Genomic DNA, 8,190 nt, shown 5'->3' with positions numbered 1-8,190 from the left:
CAAGTGTGGCCTTATAAAGTGGTATTAACCCTTCACGTGATTTGGATTCTCTCCCTCTGTTGATGCAGCCTAGAACTGTGTTGGCTATTTTGGCAGCTGCTGACCATGGCTGGCTCCTGTTTAAATGGTTGTCCACTAGGACTCCAAGATCCCTCTCACAGTTACTACTATTGAGCAAGGTACCACCTATACTGTCCCTGTGCATTTCATTTTTCAGCCTATTACGAATCCATCTAGTGGCAATGCTGTCTATCTCGCATTTGCCTAATTTACGAAGAGGTGGGCAGTTCAAAGGGGTTACCAAAAGCCCTGAAAATTCAGCTATGCCATTCTCATCAGCTCCCGATTCAACCTGACCCAAGTGTCACATTAGAGAGTGATCGGGTGTCATCGTTATGCAAACCAGGTTCACATTATCGTGTCTCATTTGCATAATTGCTAGCAGGTGCTTCACCACCACCCCCCGCCTTCCCTCCCCTGTAATGAGAAGGACAAACAGGGGGTCTCTTGTGAAGGCCACAAACGGTTTGACGTAGTTACGAGGAAGGCAAACTCATCTGCAGTCCCGAGGCACAATTGTACATATTTAGCAATTAGCTTAGGAAAAGCTTTCTTCTTCTTTGTCTTTTTTTCCCCGCCTGGTTCAATCATCCATAATATTCGGCCCGCTCTAATTATTATAACAAAGGCAGAGGGACATAGTATGCATCTCAACCCTTCAACGTGCAGCCTTCAAAAGTTTTTTCCGAATTAAATTTTTCTATCTAAAGTCCTACACTTAGGCAAGAAAAGCCAAAAGGACACATGCAAACTGGACAGTGGTGGATTTCAAAATTTTTTCGAACCTACTCTGTGGGTGTGGCCTCCTTTGTGGGAGTGGCTTGCCGGCCATGTGTTTTCTTTCTTTCTTTTTTCTTTCTTTCTTTCTTTCCTTCCTTCTTTCTTTCTTTCTTTCTTTCTCTCTCTCTCTTTCCTTCTTTTGTCTCTCTGTCCCTTTTTCCTTTTTTTCTTTCATCTCTCTCACTTTTTCTTTCTTTTTTCTTTTTTTCTTTCTTCCTTCCTTTCTCTTTCTCTTTCTCTCTCTCTGTGAGTCTGTGTGTGTGTGTGAGTGTTTGTGTTTGGGTGTGGTGGGTTTCCAAAATTTTTGGAACCTCTTCTGTAGGTGGTGGCCTGCTTTCTGGTGGAACCTCTTCTAACCGGTTCGGTAGATTTGACGAACCGGTTCTACCAAACTGGTGCGAACTGGTAGGAACCCACCTCTGAAACTGGGTGAAACCAGGCTTAACAGCAGTGACTGTGAAAAGCACCTTGGAGTCTTAGTGGACAACCAGCAAAATATGAGCCAGCAGTCTGCGGCAGCAGCCGAAAAAGCCAATGCAATCCTAAATTGCATTAACAGAGGGGCTCAATTGTGGTCGGAAGTCAAGGACTGTGAGCCATTGGTGATTTTGCTTTGTCATTTCTGACGTGTTTTTTTGTAAAAAAAATATTTTTATTTGGCATTTTCCAAACATTAAAATCACAATTACACTTTTACAGCTTTCTGTAATTTTCGGTATTTCTTTTTTTCTGATTTCAGGTTTTCCATTTTCCATTCTATTATCCAAGGTGGCGCAGTGGTTAAATGCAGCACTGCAGGCTACTGCTAGATCAGCAGGTCAGCGGTTCAAATCTCACCGGCTCAGGGTTGACTCAGCCTTCCATCCTTCCGAGGTGGGTAAAATGAGGACCCAGATTGTTGGGGGCAATATGCTGACTCTCTGTAAACCGCTTAGAGAGGCCTGAAAGGCCTATGAAGCGGTATATAAGTCTACTGCTATTGCTATTGCTATATCTTATACATACTTCGTTTCATACTTTCTCATTTTTACAATATATACTTCTATATGGAATATTTCCATCTCTATTGTTTTCTAAGTATATGCCATCTCTTTTCATTGTGTTTCTATGTGTTCCTTATGCATTGATTTAACATCTTTTTTCGAGCCAGTTATACCACCTGTTCCATATCTTGTAGTAGAGCCGAGGTGGCACAGTGGTTAGGGTGCAGTACTGAAGGCCACTTCAGCTGACTGCTATCTGCAGTTCAGCGGTTCAAATCTCACCGGCTCAGGGTTGACTCAGTCTTCCATCCTTCCGAGGTGGGTGAAATGAGGACCCAGACTGTGGGGGCGATATGCTGACTCTGTAAACGGCTTAGAGAGGGCTGAAAGCCCTATGAAGCAGTATATAAGTCTAACTGCTGTTGCTAACTGCTATTGCTATAGTACTTTGTTTCCTCTCTATCCATTGTTAATTTGTCCATTTCTGAGCATTCTAGCACTTTTTTTATGATTTCTGACATTTTCACCTGTCTTTGTAACTTCTTCATAATTTGAGATCAGTATCAACATTCCCCATTGACTGCCACCCCTATCAGTTTTTCAATAACAGAATTTAGAGAATAACAGAGTTGGAAGGGACCTTGTAGATTGTTGTGGCCCGGCAAGAGCCATTGGAGCTGCCACCAGACTCCGACACCAGACTCCGACTATGAGTCGGCCCTGGAGGAGGTGGAGGACCCTGGACAGGGTGCCCACTCCGAGCAGGGCGAGAAGAGACTGGTCGGCCACCAGGTGGCGACGGAGTCTTGGATCAGAGGGAGTGTTCAGGAAAACATATGGGAGTTGTTTCAGGATGCACGCAGACGAAGGGCTACTCGAAGGAAGGAACAACTGCGTAATTGTAGGAGATGATTACGCTTAGCTGATGCTGATTAAGATCCTCTCCTGATTATAAAAGAGACTGTTGGTGCCACGCCCTGTTTGCAGGAGTCAACGTTCACGTTCACTTGGAGAAGTGGTTTGCTGTGAGAAGCCTGTTTGCAGTGCTGCGTAGGTTTATAGGACTTTTTGCCAGAGTGATTATCTCTTGGTTTATTTGGGGCTTGCAGCCAACAAGAGTCTGGACTGATTAAAACATTATTTCATACCTCTGTTTTGGCTTTCGTTCCTGGACGGAGGAGGGGGGGTCAGAACATAGGTCATCTAGTCCAACCCCCTGCAAAAGCAGGAAATCCTGTGCCATCTAATAACTGAACACCAGAATCACAGAGTTGGAAGGGACCTTGTAGGTCATCTAGTCCAACCCCCTGCAAAAGCAGGAAACCCTGTGCCATCTAATAACTGAACACCAGAATCACAGAGTTGGAAGGGACCTTGTAGGTCATCTAGTCCAACCCCCTGTTCAAGGATTCTGGAGTTTTGTTTTGTTTTTGTTTTTTAAAAAAAATCTTTGGGTTCCTTACAAGAGAGAAAACAGAAGCTATTTGAACCAAAACACAAATCTCTTTTTTCAGGGAGGTTTCTGCTAAAAGCCAGTCACTTAGATAGATACGCATTCCCTAACTTGGATTTGCATAGTGCAATTAGCATAATTAGAAATGCTGAATATATTGCGTTGATATTTGCTGCATCTTTTCCTAATCTTTTTTCTCCGTTTCCCCCCCCCCCCCTATTTATGGTAAAGCATCATTTCAGACTACAGGTGCCGAAGCTTCACACTGCAGTAAACAGATTCTGAAATTAGCCTTAATTGTATTCTAATCATCTCGCTGCCTTTTTTGGACAGTATTTTAAATTTCAGATAAAGCGGGAGGGGGAATAATTTGTCATATTTGGAAAACTAGACATCTGCCCTTAATTCCATCTCATTGGCAAATGGCAATTCCCTTTTGTTGATTTGATTTATTGATTTATCAGAATTTTTAACCCTGCCTTTATTATTTTTCATAAATAACTCGAGGCAGAAAACATAACTAATAGTCCATCCTCCTTCTATTTTCCTCCGAAAAAACAATCCAGTGAGGTGGGCTGGGCTGAGAGAAAAGCACTGGCCCAAACTCATGCCTAAAGTGAGACTAGAATTTACCATCTCCTGGTGATTGGCCCAAAGTCACCCAGCCAGCTTTCATGGCTAAGGTGGGACTAGAACTCATGGTCTCCTGGTAATTGGCCCAAAGTCGCCGAATCAGCTTTCCCGACAGTGAGGAAAATTAATCAATCGAACTGCTTCCCTCCAGAAATTGTGAGTGCTCCTCCACTGGAGGTTTTTAAGAGACAGGGCAACACTTTCTCTGAAATGGAAATGGGTTTCCTGCTAGAACAGAGGGTTGGATTAGAAGACCTCCAAGGTCCCATCCAACTCTTTTATTTTGAGTTGTCATCTTCTTCTTGCTTGAGCCTTCATAGGTCGTCGTCTTCTCTTCTGCTGAGTTTCACAAGGGTTGAATTTCTGATTCTTCCCTCGGTGTATCTCCCATTTTCCCAAGGACAGAAGCAGGGGTGAAATCCAGCAGGTTCTGACAGGTTATGGAGAACTGTTAGCGGAAATTTTGAGTAGTTCAGAGAACCGGTAGCGGAAATTTTGAGTAGTTCAGAGAACCGGTAGCGGAAATTTTGAATAGTTCAGAGAACCGGTAGCGGAAATTTTGAGTAGTTCAGAGAACCGGTAGCGGAAATTTTGAGTAGTTCAGAGAACCGGTAGCAGAAATTTTGAGTAGGTCAGAGAACTGGTAATGGAAATTTTGAGTAGTTTAGAGAACCGGTAACGGAAATTTTGAGTAGTTCAGAGAACCGGTAGCGGAAATTTTGAGTAGTTCAGAGAACCAGTAGCGGAAATTTTGAGTAGTTCAGAGAACCAGTAGCGGAAATTTTGAGTAGTTCAGAGAACCGGTAGCGGAAATTTTGAGTAGTTCAGAGAACCGGTAGCAGAAATTTTGAGTAGTTCAGAGAACCGGTAGCGGAAATTTTGAGTAGTTCAGAAAACCGGTAGCGGAAATTTTGAGTAGTTCAGAGAACCGGTAGCGGAAATTTTGAGTAGTTCAGAGAACCGGTAGCAGAAATTTTGAGTAATTCAGAGAACTGGTAATGGAAATTTTGAGTAGTTTAGAGAACCGGTAGAAGAAATTTTGAGTAGTTCCGAGAACCAGTGGAAATTTTGAGTAGTTCAGAGAACCGGTAATGGAAATTTTGAGTAGTTCAGAGATCCGGCAAATGTCACCTCTGGCTGGCCCCAGAATGGGGTGGAATGGAGTTTTTGCAGTATCCTTCCCCTGGAGTGGGGAGGGAATGGAGATTTTGCAGTATCCTTCCCCTGCCACGCCCACCAAGCCACACCACGCCCACCAAGCCGCACCCACAGAACCAGCAGTAAAAAAATTGAATATCACTAGTGGACAGAAGCCATCATTTTGAGAAGAAAATATGAACTTCATATTCATGCGGTGGTTTTAGGGTAGCAGAAATCACCTTGTTTCATACCGATCTTTCAACACCCTTGAAAAAGTCGTGATTCTCGGTGTGAGGAGGGCATCTCATTATCCTTCAAGCTGTTCAGTTTTTTTTTAATCATATCTGCTACTCGGCACAACATAGCCATTAACCTACTGATGTTTAAATGAGCTGGGAGTATACCTGAGCCTTCAGATAACACAGATTGTGTTCATTACACAATAAAAATGTCAACACTCATTCCATTTTGGCTCATTACCCAATAAAAATGCGAAGAGGTGTGAAGTGCGAAGGAGAAATGTGAAGTGTTAGTACCACTTTCCTAATGCTTGCAATATTCCATCCAGTGTCACCATGGTAAAAAATAAAAAAAGATGAGGGTTAGGGTCTAGAAAGAGTGCAGAGAAGAGCAACAACGAAGATTAGGAGACTGGAGGATAAAACATATGAAGAACGGTTGCAGGAACTGGGTATGTCTAGTTTAATGAAAAGAAGGAGTAAGGGAGACATGATAGCAGTCTTCCGACACATCAGGGGCTGCCCCACAGAATAGGGAGTCAAGCTATTCTCCAAAGGACCTGAGGGTAGAAGAAGAAGCAATGGGTGGAAGCAAGGAGAGATCCAATCTAGAATTAAGGATAATTTTCCTTGCAGTGAGAACAATTTATCTATGGAATGATTTGCCTCCAGAGGTTGTGGGTACTCCATCACTGGAGGTTTTCAAGAAGAGACTGGACAGTCACTTGTCTAAAATGGTAGCGAATAGCTGGCTGGGGAATTCTGGGAGTTGAAGTCCACAGGACTTAAAGTCACCAAGGTTGAGAAACACTGCCGTAGACGCTTGTGACAAAAAGCATTAAGCCCGTGGGTGAGATTCGAGGGGGGACTGAAAAGGCATTTACTGAAGGGAAAACACAGCTCCGGCAAACAGATCCTCTCGCCGCCGAAACCTGCCGCCTGATGAATCCAGAGCTTAATTTCACCTCTTACAGCCCGAACAAGCCAGGTGGAATAAATCAACAATGATTCATGCCTAACCTGAGCATAAATCTCCATAACAGGAGCCGACGGAGGGAAACAGGGAGGTGATCCTCAAAATGTAAATGATGAAGCTGAAAATCCAGTATATATAAACACAAGCCAAGGAGAGATGAAGGAGAGAAGAGCCACCCATGATGAAAGAAATGGTTGTTTTTTTTAAAATTTTCCTTGTAGGATTAGGTTACTGACGGGGAAAAAGGTGTGGAGGTAAGAATTTACATCATTATGGATTTGGAGAGGGTCTTAGAGGTCATCTAGACGAACCCTCTGCTTTCCGGCGGCAGGATCTCTGCAAACTTTTTGAAGAGTTATCTCTCCACCCCTTTATTTGAAAACGTCTAACCAATCTCATTTCATGGGACAGCCTGTTCTAGTGCTTGGTAGATTATTATTTTTTTACCCTCGGGAAGTTTTTCCTAATATCTACAGGTAGCCCTTGACTTATGATCATAAATGAGCACCAAGTTTATGTTGCTAAGTGAGACAGTTGTTAAGTGAGTTTCGCTCCCTTTGGTGACTTTTCTTGCCACAGTTGTTCAGTGAATCGCTGCAGTTGTTCAGTTAGTGACATAAGAAAAGAAGAGAGGAGAGGAGATTAGAGGAGAGGAGAGAAGGAAGAGAGGAGATTAGAGGAGAGGAGATTAGAGGAGAAGAGAAGGAAGAGAGGAGAGATTAGAGGAGAAGAGAAGAGAAGGAAGGGAGGAGATTAGAGGAGAGGAGAAGAGATTAGAGGAGAAGAGGAGAGAAGAGAAGGAAGAGAGGAGATTAGAGGAGAGGCGAAGAGATTAGAGGAGAAGAGGAGAGAAGAGAGGAGAGAGGAGAGGAGATTAGAGGAGAAGAGAAGAGAAGGAAGAGAGGAGATTAGAGGAGAGGCGAAGAGATTAGAGGAGAAGAGGAGAGAAGAGAGGAGAGAGGAGAGGAGATTAGAGGAGAAGAGAAGAGAAGGAAGAGAGGAGATTAGAGGAGAGGCGAAGAGATTAGAGGAGAAGAGGAGAGAAGAGAGGAGAGAGGAGAGGAGATTAGAGGAGAAGAGAAGAGAAGGAAGAGAAGAGATTAGAGGAGAGGAGAGGAGATTAGAGGAGAAGAGGAGAGAAGAGAGGAGAGGAGATTAGAGGAGAAGAGAAGAGAAGGAAGAGAAGAGATTAGAGGAGAGGAGAGGCGAAGAGATTAGAGGAGAAGAGGAGAGAAGAGAGGAGAGGAGATTAGAGGAGAAGAGAGAAGAGAAGGAAGAGAGGAGATTAGAGGAGAGGAGATGAGATTAGAGGAGAAGAGAAGAGAAGGAAGAGGGGGGATTAGAGGAGAGGAGATTAGAGGAGAAGAGAAGAGAAGAGAAGGAAGAGAGGATATTAGAGGAGAGGAGAGGAGATTAGAGGAGAAGAGAAGAGAAGGAAGAGGGGGGATTAGAGGAGAGGAGATTAGAGGAGAAGAGAAGAGAAGGAAGAGAGGATATTAGAGGAGAGGAGAGGAGATTAGAGGAGAAGAGAAAGAAAAGAGGAGATTAGAGGAGAAGAGAAGAGATTAGAGGAGAAGAGAAGAGAAGGAGGAGAGGAGGAGAGGAGAGAAGTGAAAGCTGAAAGGGACCTTGGAGGTCTTCTAGTCCAGACCCCTGTTCAAGCAGGAGAACCTATATTATTTCAGATAGTAGATAACAACAAATAATTATGTTTTAGATCAGGGGGCTCCAAACTGGTGGGCTGGCTGAGGAGTTCTGGGACTTGAAGTCTACAAGTCCTAAGGTTCTCTACTTTGGAGACAGCCCTACTATAGATTAGTGAATTATCTCCAACCTGGTCTTTCAGGTGCTCCAACACTGGAGGTTTTTAAAAAGACCACCAGACAGCCACCTGTCTGGAAGGGGAGAGGGTCTCCTGCTTGAGCA

This window comes from Thamnophis sirtalis, unplaced genomic scaffold (assembly GCF_051295495.1).
Source record: "Thamnophis sirtalis isolate CommonGarterSnake01/CBP01778 unplaced genomic scaffold, rThaSir2_p1.2 scaffold_10, whole genome shotgun sequence".
NCBI classification, from domain to species: Eukaryota; Metazoa; Chordata; class Lepidosauria; order Squamata; family Natricidae; genus Thamnophis; species Thamnophis sirtalis.
This window is presented reverse-complemented; position numbering follows the sequence as displayed.